The 19,936-nt window shown below is 39.0% G+C and overlaps 1 long non-coding RNA gene across 1 annotated transcript; it reads right to left on the bottom strand.

Moving 5' to 3' along the window:
- Positions 1 to 821: 821 nt before the first annotated feature.
- Positions 822 to 10,373, bottom strand: LOC132393756 (uncharacterized). The gene is made up of 3 exons (XR_009512072.1): positions 10,038 to 10,373; positions 7,401 to 7,632; positions 822 to 4,905 (listed from the first exon to the last, which is right to left on the bottom strand). It is a non-coding gene; the product is annotated as an uncharacterized LOC132393756 (long non-coding RNA).
- Positions 10,374 to 19,936: the final 9,563 nt, after the last annotated feature.

Genomic DNA, 19,936 nt, shown 5'->3' with positions numbered 1-19,936 from the left:
ATAGTATGTCCAGTAAGATATAGAACAGTCAATATAGCTTAGAAATATTATTGTATCAGTTTGACTTAATCAGTCTGATGGCCTGGTGGAAGAAGCTGTCCCAGAGCCTGTTGGTCCTTGCTTTAATGAGCTCAAGTTATTGGGTGTATTTAAAATCAGGTTGATAGGTTCTTGATTAGCAAAGGCATTGACAATTATGGGGAGAAGACAAGAGAATGTTGCTGAGAGGGATGATTTATCAGCCATAATGGAATGGCAGGGCAGACTTTATGTGCCAAAATGCATAATTCTGCTCCTGTGTTCTATGGTCTTATGGTTTCACAGGGTGGGGAAAGATGTGAATATTCACTTGGGTCGAGGGATGTCAGCACAGTGCAGGCATCATCAATATTTTCTGTTCTCTCTCTTGTATGCTCTGGGATGAAGTCATACAGCACTTATGTGGGACCTGAATAACCATGTCATATGAAACTTTAGCTTCTCAGAAGCAAATTGAGAGATATTGAGACTGAGGAATTGCCTTGAAATCTGAGTTGGTCACAATGCCTGTTTCAGTGATCAACATGGGAAAATCCTTTGTTCTTCTTCAGCAAAACTTAACATCTGAGGCATGCCCATTCAGAAATGGTTTGTATCCTATGTAATCCAGTTACATGAAATCTGCAGTGTGATCTGTGACCATGACCTGGAGATTCATATCATGTTGTGTTAGAATATATCTTTTAAAGTTGCTTTTGTTGATACCAGAATAATAGCAAAGATATGATAACCAAGAGATGATTTTTGATTAAGGACATAATTTTTATTTCCTATTTCACTACTGTAGGAGAACGGTTGCTTTGGAGGAAGTGAAGGAAATCATATCTACAGGGATAATTATGGAAGAAATGTTCATTGATATGAATAAACCATTAAAATGGCCAATATAGAGACACTGGATATCTTTGCAGAAACATCTAAAACAGCTCCTTCTAAACAACTTGCAAGGTAAGAAATCTGTGAATAACTCTCATATCCATATGTACTTTCCTTCCACCTCAAATCCATTAAAAGGATTAAAATTCATGATTGTGAGAAAGAAAATTGAGTACCTAGATCACAGAATTGATAATAGAGAGACAAAATGTGAAATAATAATAGATGACAACAAAAGTGGTCATATTTTTCCTGGATACAACAGTTAATGCACAATAAACCATTATTACATTACCACACATAATGAAGAGTGAACAACATAAACAGAGTTGTTCAGATATTCTTAAGAAAATGGTTTGTAGAAAAGGAGTTTTATAATAATGCTGGCACATCAGTCAGTGGTTTTTGAAAACAAACTAGAAGAACAAAGAGCCACTTAGTAATCCAGAATAATTTTAGTTTACAGATACAAATAAACCAAATTATTGAGATGGCAATGTGTTCTGAACCTGTTGCAATTGTATCAACAGGTTAAATGTTTGCTTGGAATATCCAAAATTATGCATATTATTATCGCATAAAGATAAAAGAACCAATCAAGCAGTTGATTAGACTGGAATAAAAAAACATGCTTGCTTCAACTTGACATTATGGTTAGTCCATAGATAATTAACAAGGCAACCAGCCAGCTGTCAATGCAGTGAGATAATTGTATATTTGTTTCAGGTTGTGGTAGCACTTATAAAAAATAAGTGTGGTGTAATTATGTGATTGCTGAATAAAATTTGCCGTGGAAATTCCTTCACATACTTGGTTCTGATAAGTTGATATAGACCTCCTTTTACTCTGTAATAAATGTTCCAAAACACATCTGTGCTGGTCAATCGTAACTGAACTGAGGCACTATTTGGTGTGCAGCTTGTAACTTAAAGGGCAGCTCCCAGTTTTTGGACATTGTACTGCATGACATTCTGAAGAAAGACTTTGATCCTGAACACTGCTTCTATTGTGTAGAGAGACATTGGGTAATGCCCACAGTCTTTTCATTTCTTGAACATTTATATTTTGTATGGGTGCTTCTTGCTTGCTATCTGAGCAAGTGGCAGGCTATGCATTAGAGGTATAAAAGACATTCCCAGATTTTGAGGAAGGCGATCCACAATCAACCCCACCTCCTTCCTACAAGAGATTCTAAATGAACATACCTCATAAAATAACCTCTTCAAGGAGCAATGTGACAATTCACTATCTATGGGTACAGAGATTGGAATATAAATTCCCTCTTTGGAAAAAAATGAGTGCAGAAAAAATTAACAACCAGATCTATAATGCACGGTGCTTCGAAGAATCAGAAGTGATTTTACTGAAATATGAAGCATTCTGGGAGGAACGGCAGGAATGCTCAGGAGGTACTTAACTAGATGGAGTATCTAGAATGAAGGACAAAGGTTTTAGAATAAGAAATTTCTATTCAAGGTAGAAATGAGAAGGAATTTCTTATCTGGAGGCTGGGAATCTTTGAATTTCTGAATATCAGGGAATTGCAAAGTAGAATAATTGAATATATTTATGGGGAAGGTTAGTTATTTGAACTAAAAGGAAGTCAAGATATAGAGTGGCCAGGAGAATGATGTTGAGACAAAGATTGTATTAGCCATGATGCTTTTGAATGGTGGAAAATGTCAGAGAGACTAGCTGACTTCTTTTCATTTTTTTTTGTTTCTTATTCTTTGCAGATGCAATTAAGCCCGACACCACTTCAGAACCATTTTCCTATCCAAATCAAGTCACTGTCACCCTCAATTCCCTATTTAAGGTGCTGTCATCTGTTCTGTGCCATACCTCAAACATTTCTGCTTATCACAAGACAGTGATGCACTATCCCAATACAAAGAAGGGCCACCCTGCTCTCTTCCTTTTGCAAAGAACAAGGTTGGATGCAGGCAGAGATTTTATAACATTGTCGTATTTGTCATGGTTCAAGCATTGGTAGATATTCAGCTTCCCTGTGATCTATGCTTCCCATCAGAAGGGAAAACTGTGTCTGAACTCTATCTTGTAGCTGTCAATTCCTGACTGCACAAGTTGTGACTCACTGTCTACTCATATCTAGTGGCCTTCCGTGACAGACAACACTTGGAAGTTCTGCAAGTTTCAAGGGCACAGAGTATAACTGATGGAGTGGTGCGGTTTGGAATTCCATGCCTCATCTTCAAGCCAGAGTCTAGTGATGAATGGAAGTAACACCAGGCAGAGGTAAAGCTGTAAGACAAGGCCATTTGTGTGTTAACCAATGAAAGCAGGAAGCAACATCCAACAAATGGGTCAAAACAAAACTCTGCAATCCCATCATATCCAGTCTTAAATAGTGGTGAACAACAAAGCAACTAATGGGAGGAGATGGCTTCAAGAATGTTGTCACCCCCAATGACAGTACAGTCAGGTATGAGTGCTAAAGGCCAAATTAAAGCACTCATAATCAGGTTCAGCCAGGAGTGCCATATAGAGCATCCACCTCAGCTCTTCCAGTATCAGTATCAGAAATCTGCAGCCAATTTGATTTTCTCTCACAAGGAATGCCTAGAGAGCAGTCTCTAGATACAGTGGTGCCTCTAGACAAAATATTTCAGTATACTTGCAATTACAAATTGGTATCAGTCTGACAATGGGGAAAGTTGCTGAGGTATGCCCTGTTCGGAAAATATCAGAACACATCTGGTCCATCTAATTATTGTCTATTCTCGATCCAATTCTTCAGATTGTAGGCCTGTGTCCCACAGGAGATCAGTACTGGGTCCACTGTCATTTGTCATGTATATTAATGATTTACTGAAAGTATAGATGGCATATTTAGTAAGTTTGCAGATGCCATTAATTTGTTGGTACACTGGAAAGTGATGAAGGCTATCTAAGTCTACAACAGAATATTGATCAACTGGAAATGAATGTGTGCAAAGCAATGCCAGATGGAATTTAACTCCGACATGGGCAAAGTGATTTATTGGAGAAGTTAAATTAGAACAAGAATTGTTCAGCGAATGGCAAAACCCTAAGGATTGGTGAGATTCAGGGATACAACAACAGTACACTATTGTTGAATGTGACAACACAGGAAGACAGGGTGATGAAACATATTGCACCTTCATCTTTCTTATCCAAATTACTGAGTACAGGAGTTAGTATATTATGTTTCAATTGCACAATTCATTGGTTAGACCATGCTTAGTGCATCCAGCTCTGGCCACTGCAGATGTAAATTATGCCAGAGAGGGTACGGAGAAGATTAGCAAGGATGTTGCCTGGATTGGAGATCTTGAGTATTAAGGAGAGATGAGATAGGCTGGGTGTGTTTCCCCAGGAAAAGAGGAGACTGAGAAGTAATGCAATGTAAGAATATAAAATTAGGAGAAACTGAGATAGTCAATGTCTTATTCACATGGTGAGGTGCCTAAAACTAGAAGCATAGGTTTAAGCTGAAAGGAATTTTAAAGATGATCTGAGTAGTACACTTTTCACACAAAGAGTAGTTGGTATCTGGAGTGACTGGCAGAGGAGGTGACTTAATTATAGCATCTGAAGGGCAACTAGGACAGGTCAGCGTGGCTATCCCTTGAGGTCGAGGATGATGATCTTCATTCCCTTGATCTATTTATAGGCTCTCAACTTGGAAAGTCATGGCCCACAGAGCGAAGACGCCTGTGCGTGTATTTGTTTAACGTGTACTTGATGTTGCACTCCAAAGAAGCACACGATACTTCACAAATCAAACAACTGATTCCAGTGGCATGGAAACCACGACGACTGGAGCTGATGGATTTGTTGCAGCCTTCATCCGCCTTCACAGCCATTGAATTCGAAGTAACCGAGTCCGCCTGGTCCACCGTTGAGGTCTCGGTTGTATTGTTCTTTTTCAGGGACCTCACCCTCGACCCTTCCAGGAGCATAGCTCCAGACGGCATCTCTCTCAGGATCTCAGGACCACACAAGCTTCTGCAACACAAGGTGATAAACCATGGAGAAATAGGATAGGTATTAAAATTGGTCTTGCAAACCAGGTTTAGATACCAAAAGTGAACATACTTATGATTCCTACATCATTCTTTCTCTTTTAGACAGATCACCTTATCAACCATATTTTAGCACAGTACATTTCCACAGTTTGAATATTTGGAGATCGTGGCAACCTTTCTGATAGTATTTCACCTTGTAGGAGTGTAGACTATTGATAAACTAAAGGTTAAATTGCCCTCTGTATCAGTGAATATGAAATCTATATTGGCTTTAATTTTGCCTGTCCCTCTTCTTGTAATGATTGTTCATCTCTGACTTTAGCATGACTTATCAGCAATATCTTGGCACCAAGATGAGAGTCAAACACCATGCATTTCATGACAGTGGCATGATGAAATTTATTTCTAAGGCAATGAAAGGCAATTATGAATCTCTCTGTCACTGTGTTCAAAAATGCATTAATGATATTACTGCCTTAAACTAATTTCTCCTTTATGAAGGGAAATGAAAATGCTGTTCCTCTTTGTTGTCTATCCTTTCATTGAATATAAAGAATTGAGTGATGATGAAAGTTAAATGGTGAATGATAATCCATCTCTCATTATACAAACAACCATTTACTCAAATGATTGGATTTAAAATACTTGAATGATTGAAAAGAATGTTTTAATTCACAACACACGGCATAAATAATGCATCTAAATAAAATCATTTTTTCAAATGAGTGTATTTCAGCCTACTTGATTAATACTTCATTCACCAACCTAAACATTCAACTTCATCATCCCCAAGGCACTGTGGATGCAATGTTATACCATCAACAAAAAAACCTTGCAGTCACTCTACCTGGGCTATTACAACAGTACCTCCCAAAACCATAGCTTTCTAGGAACACAACTGCAGCAAGGCCAAGGGAACAGAACCACCACATAATTCTCTTCTAAGTCTTTTCTCTTTGACTTAAAATATATTGCTGTATCTTAATTACTGTTGTGATTAGCTCCTGGAACTCTCAAATGAATAACGCTATGGAAGCAGCAGGGCTGCAGTAGTTCAAGAGACTTGAGGACCATTCCACTCTCAAGGTTGATTAAGGGAAGATAATAAATGTTGTCCTTGCTAATTGCATCCATCTCCCACAAAAATAATAAATTCTGCACTCCTACTGTGTACTGAAAAGTTACAGAGGTTCATCAAAATTTTTCAGTGAAAATGGGAGAGAAGGCCATTTTCAAACCATTATTACAGAAGAGATTTAATTACTAGCTTAACAGCCTCTCACATTTGATGAATGAGTTATTCTTCAAGATGGCAATTTTTCAATTTCATATTCTTGTGTGTCAATATCTGAGGACCCAACCTGGACACAACATATCAATGCATCTACAAAGAAGGCTTGTCAGCCGCTATGTGTCATTAGGAATTAGAAGAGATTTGGTATGTCACCAAAAACACTAGCAAATTTCTGCAGATGTATCATGGAGAGCATTTTAACTGGCTGTATCACAGTCTGGTATCCGTGAGCGGGTGGCTGGTGCACAGGATCAAAGTAAGCTGTAGAGAGTAGTAAACTTAGCTCAATCATGGGCACTAGACTCTAGTATCCAAGACACCTTCAAGGAGCAATGCCTCAAATAGGTGGCATCATTAAGGACCTGTCATGCCTTGTTCTCATTACCACCATCAGGAAGGATATACAGAAGAAAACATTTAGCAGAGAGGAAGAAGCTGTTCCTGAATCATTTTCTGAACAGACTATGAACACTACCTCACTACTGTACTTTTAAATTTCTATGCTTGCACTACTTATTTAACATATATGCTGTCATTCACTGTTTTTTCTATTATTATGTATTGCAATGTATTGCTGCAGCAAAGATAACAAATTTCACTACACAGACTGATGATGTTAAAGCTAATTCTGGTTTTGATTCCTTTTAATGACAAAATTTACAGAACCTTTAACAAGGTTAATCCACAGGGCCAAAATGCTGAAGACGTCAGCAACTGCTCCCAACTTAATAGCAACTATTTGTTTCCATTCTGAGTCTATCTGTGCAGTGACTAAAAGAAAAGCCATTTCATAATCACAGTAAGAATTGTTGGTGATATCCTTCAGAAACTAGGAACAGTGTAGACTGCCGTTGATCACATAAATGGAAAAGGTATTTGTTATAGCACAGGGTTAAGAGAAATTGCCAGTGGTGGACGGAGTCCTCTATAAAGATCTGTGGAAAGTGATACCCCTCTTTTCAACTGAACAAGTGTTGCCAAACACACCAATGTTGTGCATTCTTTCCATTTAGAATTGAGTCCCCTGACACAATCATTCTCAGGATTGTGCTTTAACAATCTGAATGTAATATTTTGAAGACATTCTTCACACCTTCAAGATGCAATCCTCATTTGCTGTTAACTCAGAAATATACATTTATTCAGAAGGTTACATGATAAAGTATGTGATTATCGAAGACCTCTTGCCATTTTTTGATTCACTCCGGAGCAATATAAACAAAATGCTGGCAGAACCCAGCAAATCAGGCAGCAACTATGGAAATGAAGGGTCTTCCAGAGTTGATTAATTTCCATAGATGCTGCCTGACCTGCTGAGTTTTGCTAGCATTTTGTGTGTGTTTTCTTGATTTCCAGATCTTCAGGATCACTTGTGTTTTGGTCCAGCTTGTCAAGGGTGGTGTAACGCAGAGCCTAAATTTTATTGAACACAATAAAGTTTTTTTTTAGATTATGTATGCCTTCTAAAGGATTATTCTGATTACATTGTAAACCCTATAAAATGACTTGCTCCTACTTAGGCATAACAAGAGTCAAAGCACAAAGTCAAATTTCTGTATAGATATCAACAACACAACTCTGAGCAGCAATTTAAAGCTTTAACATAAGCCTGCCTGCATTCTGTTTAGTATCATTATTGATGTACACAATGTGACACTAATGTGTTGGTGTCCTACAATCCTCAGCTTGAAAGCAGACACGTTAATATCAGTAGCTAGCCATACCTCCTCTTCGCTTGGGCCTCAAACCAAAATCCTTTACAAGTCTTGATTGATTTTTGCAAACTACCTTCAAACAATGAAAGTCCTTGCTTCTGTTTCTTTGCTGGTGACTAACTGCATATTAGAGTTGGAAGTTGTTATTTTCTCTTTGTGGATGAAAAGAGGCTAAAAGTGAAAATGAGTTAAGTGCAGCAGGTTCAAAACTGTAAAAATTTCAGGTTTTAAGCATTTATAATTCTTTTAATATCATCTTTAATGCTGTCAGTGCATTGCAGACAAATGGTACCTCTGTAAATAATGTAAAAAGAAAATTTTACTTCCAATTAATCCTAGTGCTTAGGTTGAGCTGCCAGAAAGTGATTCCAAAGTCACATTTGCTTCATCAAATGAAACCAAAAATGCTTACTTGCCCCAAATAAAGTGGGCACTAATATATATTGATAATCTATAGGTCAATGTGAGGCACAAAACTACAATTCTGATGCAAGCAATGCTTGAATGTATTGTCAATATTTTCATGTTTCTAGTTCATACTTTGAACATTTACATTTCTTTTTCACCCCATGGAACAGGTTAAGCCATTTTACTTCTTCTTTTGCCCATTACGCCACTGGTGTTTAGGGCAGCAATGAAGGTTCTCCAGCTTTGGCAGTGTTCACAACCTCCTTCACCATGCCAGTAACTTCCTCTCGGCTTACTGTCAGTCATGAAAGTCCCAGTGGAGACTCAGGAATACCATCACACTCAGATGTAGAAGGATTCCTCATTGCTGTTTTCATAACAGTTTTGCTTAACCAGTTAGGGTTGTTAGCCTCAGCTGAACCCCTCAAACCTCGAGGACCAGTGGACCTCCTAGTTTGGCCTCTACTCTTTAGCCTGTTTGGCATGGGTGACCCTACCAAGAGCCAAAGCATAAAATTCCGACTGCAGCCAACACGGCTCTCCAGTTCACTGAGGCACACAAGCCTCCAATTCACAACACAACAACGTTATAGTCCTCTTGGAGGTAGCCATAGCAGAGCAGGCTGTCCCACCTGAATGTATCATGATCTGTGACAAGCATTAACAGGTATGAGAACCAGGTAGATTGTATCACAAATATGTGAAAATCTGCAGATGCTGGGAATCCAAAGCAACACCTATAAGTTGCTGGATGAGCTCAGCAGCCAGGCAGCATCTATGGAAAAGAGTAAGTAGTTGATATTTTGGACCAAGACTCTTCATCACTGTGTGGGAAATTAAAGGAGATGACCTGTGAGCCCAAAAATGTGTAATAAATGATTGTAAAATGAAAGTATTGCTACAGCAGTTTTGTTCAGAAATATATGACTTGCTAACAAACCTTCTAATGCAAAGTGAAAGATACAGTGCAGAGAGGAGTATAACACTGTTCCACAGCTATTAGAAACATGAGCTTGTGACAAGGGTTTCAGAGGCAATGGAAATCATTTATAGAGTATGTTAGTTTTTTAAAGTCCTTATCTTGACATTTCAGTTTTAAATCTTTAGTATATCCTTGTTGATATTATTAGAATATAAGAGCATTACAAAGTCTTTGACAAGAACGAGCCATTCACCCCAACAATCTTGCCAAATTCCTATTCACATAGTGTGTTAAAATAACCTTTGAGCTCAGATTTGAAACCATTTACTACTTTCAACTGCACAACTAGGTAGTTTGTTCCATATGTCCACAACTTGCTGTGTAAAGAAATGCTTCCTGAGGTTAGTTTGAAACCTCCCCTTAACTAGTCTCCAACTATGGCCCTGTGTCCAGGTTGATGGATTGATTTTGAAGTAACAGCTGGTATCCACCTTATTTATACCCTTAATGATTTTGAGAGCTTCTATCATGTCTCCTCCAATTCTACATCTACTTAGGCCATAAAGATTTAATTATTTCAATCTTTCTTCATAGCTCATACCCTGCAGACCTGGAATGAATCTCGTCACTCTTCTCTGAACTCTCTCCAGTACCTTCACATACCTCACAAAATTGGAGACCAAAATTGTACACAGTACTCAAGGTGTGGCCTCACAAGTGCATTATACAGATTATACAGTCAAAGGAAATAAAAAAGGATTAAAGGAACTAACCTTTTGCTTCGTGAATGAACACTGCAAACTCTTTCTGCTCTCACAAAGCAGGGGTTATCTCAGATGCCGATGACCTTCTTCTGAACGAGGATTCAGTAAGGTCGATCCTGTATTACCGCCGACGACACCAACTTTACTTGATCCTTCGGGTTCTCCATACTTCGGCAAATCTTCACTCTCTAATACTTAGATTTTAAAATTAAATCAAAGATACATCAAACATAACTGGCAGTGATTTTAAAAACTGTTGGTATAGCTTACAGTAGAAAGTAAAACTCCACTTTAAAACAAAAACTGCATCATGAGACAAATACGCAGCATAACAGAGTAACTGACAAATTAAACAAAGAACTGACTTGCGTCACAGCCAGGCTTTCCCGTTTTATACCTGTTCGAACAGGTCATCACATGATCTCTCACTGGAGGGAAAAATACATCATGTGACCTCACACTGGCAGGAAATTACATTACCTCATCATCACAAGACCATTACATCATGCTCACCAGATACTAAATTACATCATGGTCATAAGACAGTCACAAGATACTCACAGGGTATCTAACACCATTGTACACTTATTTCTAATATTTTTATTTCCTATATGTAATATTTTACATTTACCTGCATTAAATTTCATCTGTCATTCAACTCTCCACATCTGGATTTTGTTCAGATCCAGCTGTATTGATTCTGCTAACTTTGTGTCATCTGCAAATTTTACTAGTTTATTTGTTGTATGCTTATCCAAATCATTGATGTAAATTAAAAGTAGCAGCAGCTCAAAACAGATCCCAGTGGAGCCCCTTTTTTAAAATCTTATAGGTGTGAAAATGATCCTCATCCATCATAACTTGTTGTTTTCTGTTCTTGAACCAATTTTGCACTCATTCGCACACTTTAACCTGAATCACTACCTCCTCTAATTTGATTATTGAACTTGTGCAAAAAGCCTTCTGAAAGTCCAAACAAATGCTCTGTTATATGATCTGAGCCAAAATGTTGACTACTTATTCATTACTCTCCATAGATTTATTACTTCCTCTTAGATTACACTTACTTACTTACACTTAGATTTGTTTATAACTCTCCATAGATGCTGCCTGATTTGTTGAGTTCCTCCAGCATTTGTTTTTTGTATTGCTCCTGATGTTGCTACATATTGTTTGGTAATGAGTGAAGAATTTACGCCAGGAAATCTATTCATACACGATTGGCAGGAAACATTGTCACTCTGAAAGCCTACTTGGTGAGGTTGCACAGACATCGGTGCAAACAGTGCATCACAACGGTCAATGTGTACAGCTAGCAGCTATTTTAGCAAATACATGAACATGGGCCAAGAGGGAAAGGATCTGCAGAAAGTTAGATTACAAAATATTATCAATGTTGATTCTTTATCCATGTCTAAACACAAAGTTGTAACAATACCTAGTACAGTGACATCCAGTTATAACTGCATTAATGTGCACATTCATATCAGACCATCTATAGAGTGAGTCCTTTGCAAGACGTTTGCTGCCCAGGGCTAACACTGAGTATTCAGAACAATTCCTGTTTGACTGGATAATCCATTCCAAAAGAACCAATGCATCTGTTAACTAGATGTATTATGAAAATTAATCATGATAAAAATGTATTGACTGGAGGCATCAAGGCATGTTATAGAAACACCAATTGCTTTGAACAAAAGATCCTACAAAAGGTAGTGGTTCAGTACATCATGGGTAAAGCCCTCCCAATCATTGAGCAGATCTTCATGAAACGCTGTGGTAAGAAACCAGCATCCATCAGAGATATCCACCACCCAGGTCACTGTTGCCATCAGGTAGAAGGCCCAAGAGCCTCAGGACTCTCACCGCCGGGTTCAAGAACATTTGCTACCCCTCACCATCAGTCTCTTGAATAATAAATCAAATAATTTCTTTTAAATCAAAGCAAGAGGCAGAGGGGGAAGAGGTAAAAAAAAGTTTGGAGAGAAGCTGTTTTTTTTAACTGATCAGGGCAAAGAGGCATCTGATCGGGCATTGGAGGAGTGGGCAACAGAGTAGAGGGAAATAGAGTAGGAAGGCTTTGGCTCGAGAGGTTTCAGTGAGCAGAGGCTGAGGACGACCTTGCTCCCAGTGAGGTAAGGCCGGGTAAGCTCCTTTAATTAATCTAATTAGCTTTGGAGTAGGTAATGGAGGCAGCAGTTGGGGCAGTCGAGTGATCCGTTTGCAGTATGTGGGAAGTCAGGGCGAGCACAATTGTCCCTGATGACTACACCTGCAAAAGGTGCATCCAGCTGCAGCTCCTGACAAACCGAGGTAAGGAACTGGAGTTGGAGCTGGATGAACTTCAGACCATTCGGGAGGCAGAGGTAGAAATAAACAGGAGTTATAGGGAGATAGTCACCCCTAGGAGTCAGGAGACAGGTAGTTGGGTGACTATCAGGAGAGGGAAGGGGAATAGACAGGAAGAGCAGAGCACCTCTGTGGCCATTCCCATCAACAATAAGTATACCATTTTGGATACTGTTTGTGGAGACGATCTACCAGGTACAAATTGCAGTGGTTGCGTCTCTGGCAATGAGACTGGACCCTCAGCTCAGAAGGGAAGGATGGAAAAGAGGAGAGCAGTAGTGATAGGGGATTCGATAGTTGGGGGGCAGATAGAAGGTTCTGTGGAAGAGATCGAGAATCCCGGATGGTCTGTTGCCTCCCTGGTGCCAGGGTCCGTGATATTTCGGATCAAGTTCTGAGCATTCTCAAGAGGGAGGGTGAGCAGCCAGATGTCGTGGTCCATGTAGGGACCAATGATATGTGTAGTAAGAGTGAGGAGGTCCTGAAAGGTGAGCTTAGGGAGCTAGGCATCAAGTTAAAGGACAGGACCTCCAGAATAGCAATCTCAGGATTGCTACCAGTGCCACGTGCAGGTGGGTTTAGAAATAGTAAGATAGTGCAGATCAACACATGGCTGAAGACATGGTGCAGGAGGGAGGGCTTCAGATTTATAGGTAATTGGGAAGTTTTCCAGGGAAGCTGGGACATATTCTGGTGGCAGTTTACATTTAAACTGGAGGGGGACAAATATTCTTGCAGGTAGTTTTCCTAGAGAGGCTCCAATGGATTTAAACTAGATATGAAGGGAGACGGGAACCAAAATGTAGGAACAGATGTATGGGAGAAGGAAGAATAAGAAGATAGTAAAGTTGTTTGTACCGTTAGAAATAAACAGAGAGTAAGAGGTGGGGAATTTCTTAAATGCATTTATTTTAATGCTAGGAGCATGTAAGAAAGGTGGATGAGCTTAGAGCATGGATTGATACCTGGAAATATGATGTTGTAGCTACTAGTGAAACATGGTTGCAGGAAGGGTGTGATTGGCAACTAAATATTCCTGGATTTTGTTGCTTCAGGTGTGATAGAATCGGAGGGACAAGAGGGGGAGATGTTGCATTGTTTGTCAGAGAAAATATTACAGCGGTGCTCTGGCAGGATAGATTAGATGGTTTATTTAGGGAGGCTATTTGGGTGGAATTGAGGAATGGGAAAGGTGTAGAAACACTTATAGGGGTGTATTATAGACCACCTGATGAGGAGCGAGAACTGGAAGGACAAATTTGCAAGAAGATAGCAAATATTTGTAGTAAGCACAAGGTTGTGATTGTGGGAGATTTTAATTTTCTACACATAGACTGGGAAGCCCATACTGTAAAAGGGATGGATGGTTTGGAGTTTGTAAAATGTGTGCAGGATAGTTTTTTGCAGCAATACATAGAGGTACCGACTAGAGAAGGGGCAGTGTTGGATCTTCTGTTAGGGAGTGAAATAGGTCAGGTGATGGAATTATGTGTAGGGGAGCACTTTGGGTCCAGTGATCACAATGCCATTAGTTTCAATATAATTATGGAGAAGGATAGAACTGGACCCAGGGTTGAGATTTTTGATTAGAGAAAGGTTAACTTTGAGGAGATGTGAAAGGATATAGAAGGAGTGGACTGGGACAATTTGTTCTATGGAAAGGATGTAGTGGAGAAATGGAGGTCATTTAAAGGTGAAATTTTGAGGGTACAGAACCTTTATGTTCCTGTTAGGTTTAAAGGAAAGGTTAAAAGTTTGAGAGAGCCTTGGTTTTCAAGGGATATTGGAAACTTGGTTAGGGAAAAGAGATATCTGCAATAAATATAGGCAGCATGGAGTAAATGAGGTGGTCGAGGAATATAAAGAATATAAGAAGAATGTTAAGAATGAAATTAGAAAAGCTAAAAGAAGATACGAGGTTGCTTTGGCAAGTAAGGTGAAAATACATCCAAGGAGTTTCTACAGTTATATTAATAGCAAAAGGATAGGGAGTGATAAAATTGATCCCTTAGAGAATCAGAGTGGACAGCTATGTGTGGAGCCAGAAGTATTGGGGGAGATTTTGAACTATTTCTTTTCTTCGGTATTCACTAAGGAGAAGGACATTAAATTGTGTAAGGTAAGTGAAACAAGTAGGGAAATTATGGAAACTATGATGGTTAAAGAGGAGGAAGTACTTGCGCTTTTAAGGAATATAAAAGTGGATAAATCCAGAATCCGGTTCCTGACAGGATGTTCCCTAGGACCTCAAGGGAAGTTAGTGTAGAAATAGCAGGGGCTCTGATAGAAATATTTCAAATTTCATTACAAAGGGGGATGGTGCCGGAGAATTGGCGTATTGTTCATGTGGTTCCATTGTTTGAAAAGGGTTCTAAGAATAAACCTAGCAATTATAGGCCTGTCAGTTTGATGTCAGTGATGGGTAATTTAATGGAAAATATTCTTAGAGATGGTATATATAATTATCTGGATAGACAGTGTCTGATTAGGAACAGTCAACATGGATTTGTGCGTGGAAGGTCATGTTTGACAAATCTTACTGAATTTCTTGAAGAGGCTGTGAGGAAAGTTGACGAGGGTAAAGCAGTGGATGCTGTCTATATGGACAGCAAGGTAAGGCCTTTGAAAAGGTTCCGCACGGAAGGTTAGCTAGGAAGGTTCAATCATTGGGTATTAATATTGAAGTAGTAAAACGAATTCAACAGTGGCTGGATGGGAGATGCCAGAGAGTAGTGGTGGATAACTGTTTGTCAGGTTGGAGGCTGTTGACTAGTGGCGTGCCTCAGGGATCTGTACTGGGTCCAGTGTTGTTTGTCATATACATTAATGATCTGGATGATGGGGTGGTAAATTGGATTAGTAAGTATGCAGATGATACTAAGGTAGGTGGTATTGTGGATAATGAAGTAGGTTTTCAGAGCTTGCAGAGAGATTTAGGCCAGTTAGAAGAGTGGGCTGAACAATGGCAGATGGAGTATAATGCTGATAAGTGTGAGGTGTTTCATTTTGGTAGGAATAATCCAAATAGGACATACATGGTAAATGGTAAGGCATTGAAGAATGCAGCAGAACAGAGTGATCTAGGGATAATGGTGCATAATTCCCTGAAGGTGGAATCTCATGTGGATAGGGTGGTGAAGAAAGGTTTTGCTATGCTGGCCTTTATAAATCAGAGCATTGAGTATAGGAGTTGGGATGTAATCTTAAAATTGTACAAGGCATTGGTGAGGCCAAATTTGGAGTATTGTGTACAGTTCTGGTCACCGAATTATAGGAAAGATATCAACAAAATAGAGAGAGTACAGAGAAGATTTACTAGAATGTTACTTGGGTTTCAGCACCTAAGTTACAAGGAAAGGTTGAACAAGTTAGTTCTTTATTCTTTGGAGCGTAGAAGGTTGAGGGTGGACTTGATAGAGGTATTTAAAATTATGAGGGGGATAGATAGAGTTGACGCGGATAGGCTTTTTCCATTAAGAGTAGGGGAGATTCAAACAAGAGGACATGAGTTGAGAGTTAAGGGGGTAGAAGTTTAGGGGTAACACAAGTGGGAACTTCTTTACTCAGAGAGAGGTAGCTGTGTGGAACGAGCTTCCAGTAGAAGTGGTAGAGGCAGGTTCGATTTTGTCATTTAAAAAAAAAATTGGATAGGTATATGGACAGGAAAGGGATGGAGGGTTATGGGCTGAGTGCAGGTCAGTGGGACTAGGTGAGTGTAAGCATTGGCATGGACTAGAAGGGCTGAGATGGCCTGTTTCTGTGCTGTAATTGTTATATGATTATATAAAAGGGGATAACTACACTCACTTGTCCCAGCATTGAAAAGTTCCCACAATGAGTTATCTCAATTTAAGGACTCTTTATCTCATTATCTCATGTTCTCATTATTTATTATTTACTTATATTTACATTTGCACAATTTGTTGTCTTCTGCACTTTGGATGATCTTTCATGGCTCTTGTGATAGATACTATTCTGCAGATTCGCTAAGTATACCCTCAGGAAAATGAATTTCAGGGTTGCATATGCTATTTTTTTTGATAATAAAATTTACTTTAGTTATCATTTTGTGAACCAATACAATCACAATATTCATTGATGCCATGGGTAACCAAGCCTTTGTTATAGAGTTAAACATTTTCAAAATGGTCAAACAATTGTGCAACAGTGTTCAAGCCATTGCATCAATTGTTGAAGAAGGTTGTGAAATCTATCTTGAGCAAGGTGGAAGGGCATAGAAGTAAAGTAAGGAACACTTACCAAGTAAAGCCCTCTGCTTTGTATTGATACTATGTACTTAGCTGGGGTCTGATCAGCCCCGTCTGGGTCACCAGGAGGAGGGAGTATGATGTTGAAAGACCTGAAACACCCGATGATTCCAGGAACATCACTGAAGATGTGTCCAGAGGTATCAGTAGATGTATGTACACAGTGTCATTATTTGAGTAGATATCAGTGAAGAATAAACAGAAACTGGATGACAACTGACCCAAAGCCATTAGGAATATTGGAAGGATAATGTAATGCATAAATGTAGCCCTTCATAACCAGGAGCAAAATTGTGCAAAAGTTGAGAAGACACTTTGAATAGAAAGCACTTGCAATTAAGAAATGTTGTTAAGTTTTTTACTGAGTAGATGTCATTTATAAATAACATATCATAAGCCACTAATTGCAGAATAACTGATAACTAATATAGCAGAGGCAAGGATGAGAATGATATGCAATTCTTTTGTTGTGGTGTGACTGTACAGGTACGTACAGGAATTCCAAACAGAACACTACCATGAATGCTCAGTTGCAGCTAGCATGTGTAACCTCTGATTGTGGGATTAAAAATGTGATGTTTCTGTCTAATGCAAATGATGAAGCTTTTCCAATAACTGCCACACAAATCACAGGCAAGAGTTTACAACCAGACATTGCAAAAAAGATGACAAAATTTGACTAGTCCTGAGTGTAAAGCTCACCTCTTTCCATGATTACCACAGTTAATTATGTTGTTGAGGGCACATCAATTGGGTTAGCCTGATTACATTAAAAAAAAGGATTTTTGCTAAACTTCATACTGAACACAGAGATATAGCAGTTTAAAATTAATTGTAAGAGGCTTTGTTTACCGACAGTGACCTTGGATTATTAAGATGCAGATGTAGTAGTTGCTAAACCTGTAGGTTCAATTCACCAAAAATGCCTTTGCTGTATTGGTCAAGGCCAGCCGCAATTCCCTAATAACAAGTGAATCTCATTAAAAGTGGATAGAAGTGAAGCACATAGATTCATGTCTGATTACTGGTTATGCTACTAAGATCCTGTATGTGGTTATTCTACAAAGATCAAAAGAATTACCTAAACAGATCTTATATTCTGAATAATGGCCCCAAATGTAAACCTACTTTGCTTGAAAACTCATTGTATTGGAATGGTAATGTGTTATAATATCATCCAGTTTCAGGTAAAAAGTCAACAGGTTAGTTAGAATATTTAAGAAGCAATCAGGGCACAAGTATTTCATTTTTATTCTAAAGTCAGTATATGAAACATGATGTAGCCTGCTTCTTGCTGAAGTGTAGAACAAATCTACACGTTATATCAGGGAGATCAGCTGAGTTAAAAATGTTGCTCTAAGGCCAATGAGAAAATATGTTTAAATTCTTAAGTGCACATCTATATGAAGCACGGTCACAGGTAATCAGCATCCATCATCAGGGACCTCCACCATCCAGGCTATGCTTTCTAATCACTGCTGCCTTCAGGGAGAAGATACAGAAATCAGGTTCAGGAACAGTTATTATCCCTCAGTCATCAGGACCTTGAACCAAAGGGGATAATTTATTTACATATATTGAAATACAGCACGAAATATGCCCCAGGGAGCTTTGATCCACGTTGCTCAGTGAGCCCCTGATTTATCCCCTGCTTAATCATGCAAAAGTTTATAACGACCAATTAACCTACCAACTGGTATGCGTCTTTGGACTATGGGAGGAAACCAGAGCACCCGGAGGAAACCCATGCAGTCAAAGGGAGAACATACAAATTCCTTACTGGCAGCGGTGAGAATTGAACCAGAGTTGTCTGTACTCTAAAATGTCATGCTTACCACCACACTGCCATGCCATCCCACTTCACTTGCCCCATCACTGAAATTTTCCCACTGCTATGGAGTCACTTTCAAGGACTTCATCATCATCGCACGTTCTCAATACTTATTGCTTATTTACTATTATTACGTCCCTTTTGTATTAACAGAGTTTGGTGTATTTTGTACACTGGTTGAATGCTCAGTTGGTGTGATCTTCTATTGATTCCTCCATGATTATTATTCTTCTATGAATTTATTGGATTTGCCTACAAGAAAATGAATCTCATGGTTGCACACTGTGACATATATGTACTTTGAAAATGCATTTACTTTGAACTTAAAGTTCTTATCTGACCTTGCAAGCAGAACTCAAGTGAGAGTTAAGAACATGAGCAGTTTGTGAAATCAAGAGTAATTTGGTTGAAATTGCTGATAGAATCTGAAGTGTTTGTGGAGACCAAGTACCTCTGAGGGGAAAAGTGTAGACGGAATAAATTTGGGTCTGAGTCAAATCCAGTGTATATATCAGGAAGTAAAACTAAGCAAGCCTGATAAAGAAACAAAACTTTCTAAGAAGTGAAGGACAGAACTGAATAGTCCAAATGTTGCTCCAACACCAAAACCCGGAAAGAGATAAAGAAATTCCAAAAATCCTGAACCAGGTTTACACCTATTATTCTTTAAATATGCATATAAATAAAGTACTTTATGGATTAGTTTTATTTGTCACATCTACGCCGAACCATTGAATCAGATGCTGAAGGGCATCATTTGCATCAAATCCGAGAGTTTGTTCTGGGGATTAGCCTGCAAGTGTCACGATGCTTCCAGTGCTTATATAGCATGCCCACAACTTACTAACCAAACCCTAACCATACAGCTTTGGAATGTGGGATGGAACAAGAGCACCCGGAGGAAATGCAGTCAAAGGAAAAATGTACCAACTCCTTACAGATACAAACTGCGACAGGAAGCAAGCCCCGATCAATGATTCCTGGCACTGCAAAGTGTGTGTCCTAACCACTATGCTGCTATGTCATCCTAAGTGACCATATACTTGTATCTCACTATTGGAAGTAAGAAAAACACTTTAGAGAGAACAAAAAAATATCCCTTATAAAATCAAGAGAAGGTGTAGTGTATCTTTAAGTGGGAAAGTACTGCTCTCTGTAGATCTGTGTGTTAATATACAAGGTTCATCCATCGTTATCAATAAAGACCTCAACACAATTAGTAGTTTTTTAAAATGAGGTCGAGTTGCTAGCTTGACAGTCAATGGTCAACCCAGCACGGATGGAGAGCATGCAAGGGAGCCAGCCAGATTTGAACTGGGGACCTCTCACCCCAAAGTCCAGTGCAGTTGTCACTATGCCACCAGCTGGCTTGATGATGTTGAAACTAGCGCTTGATTTCGATTTAAGAGAGGGAGAGTTGCTCAGCGACAGCCCCACCCTCTTTTCCCAATTTCAATCTG

This window comes from Hypanus sabinus, chromosome 5, assembly GCF_030144855.1.
Source record: "Hypanus sabinus isolate sHypSab1 chromosome 5, sHypSab1.hap1, whole genome shotgun sequence".
Taxonomy (NCBI): domain Eukaryota; kingdom Metazoa; phylum Chordata; class Chondrichthyes; order Myliobatiformes; family Dasyatidae; genus Hypanus; species Hypanus sabinus.
This window is presented reverse-complemented; position numbering and strand designations above follow the sequence as displayed.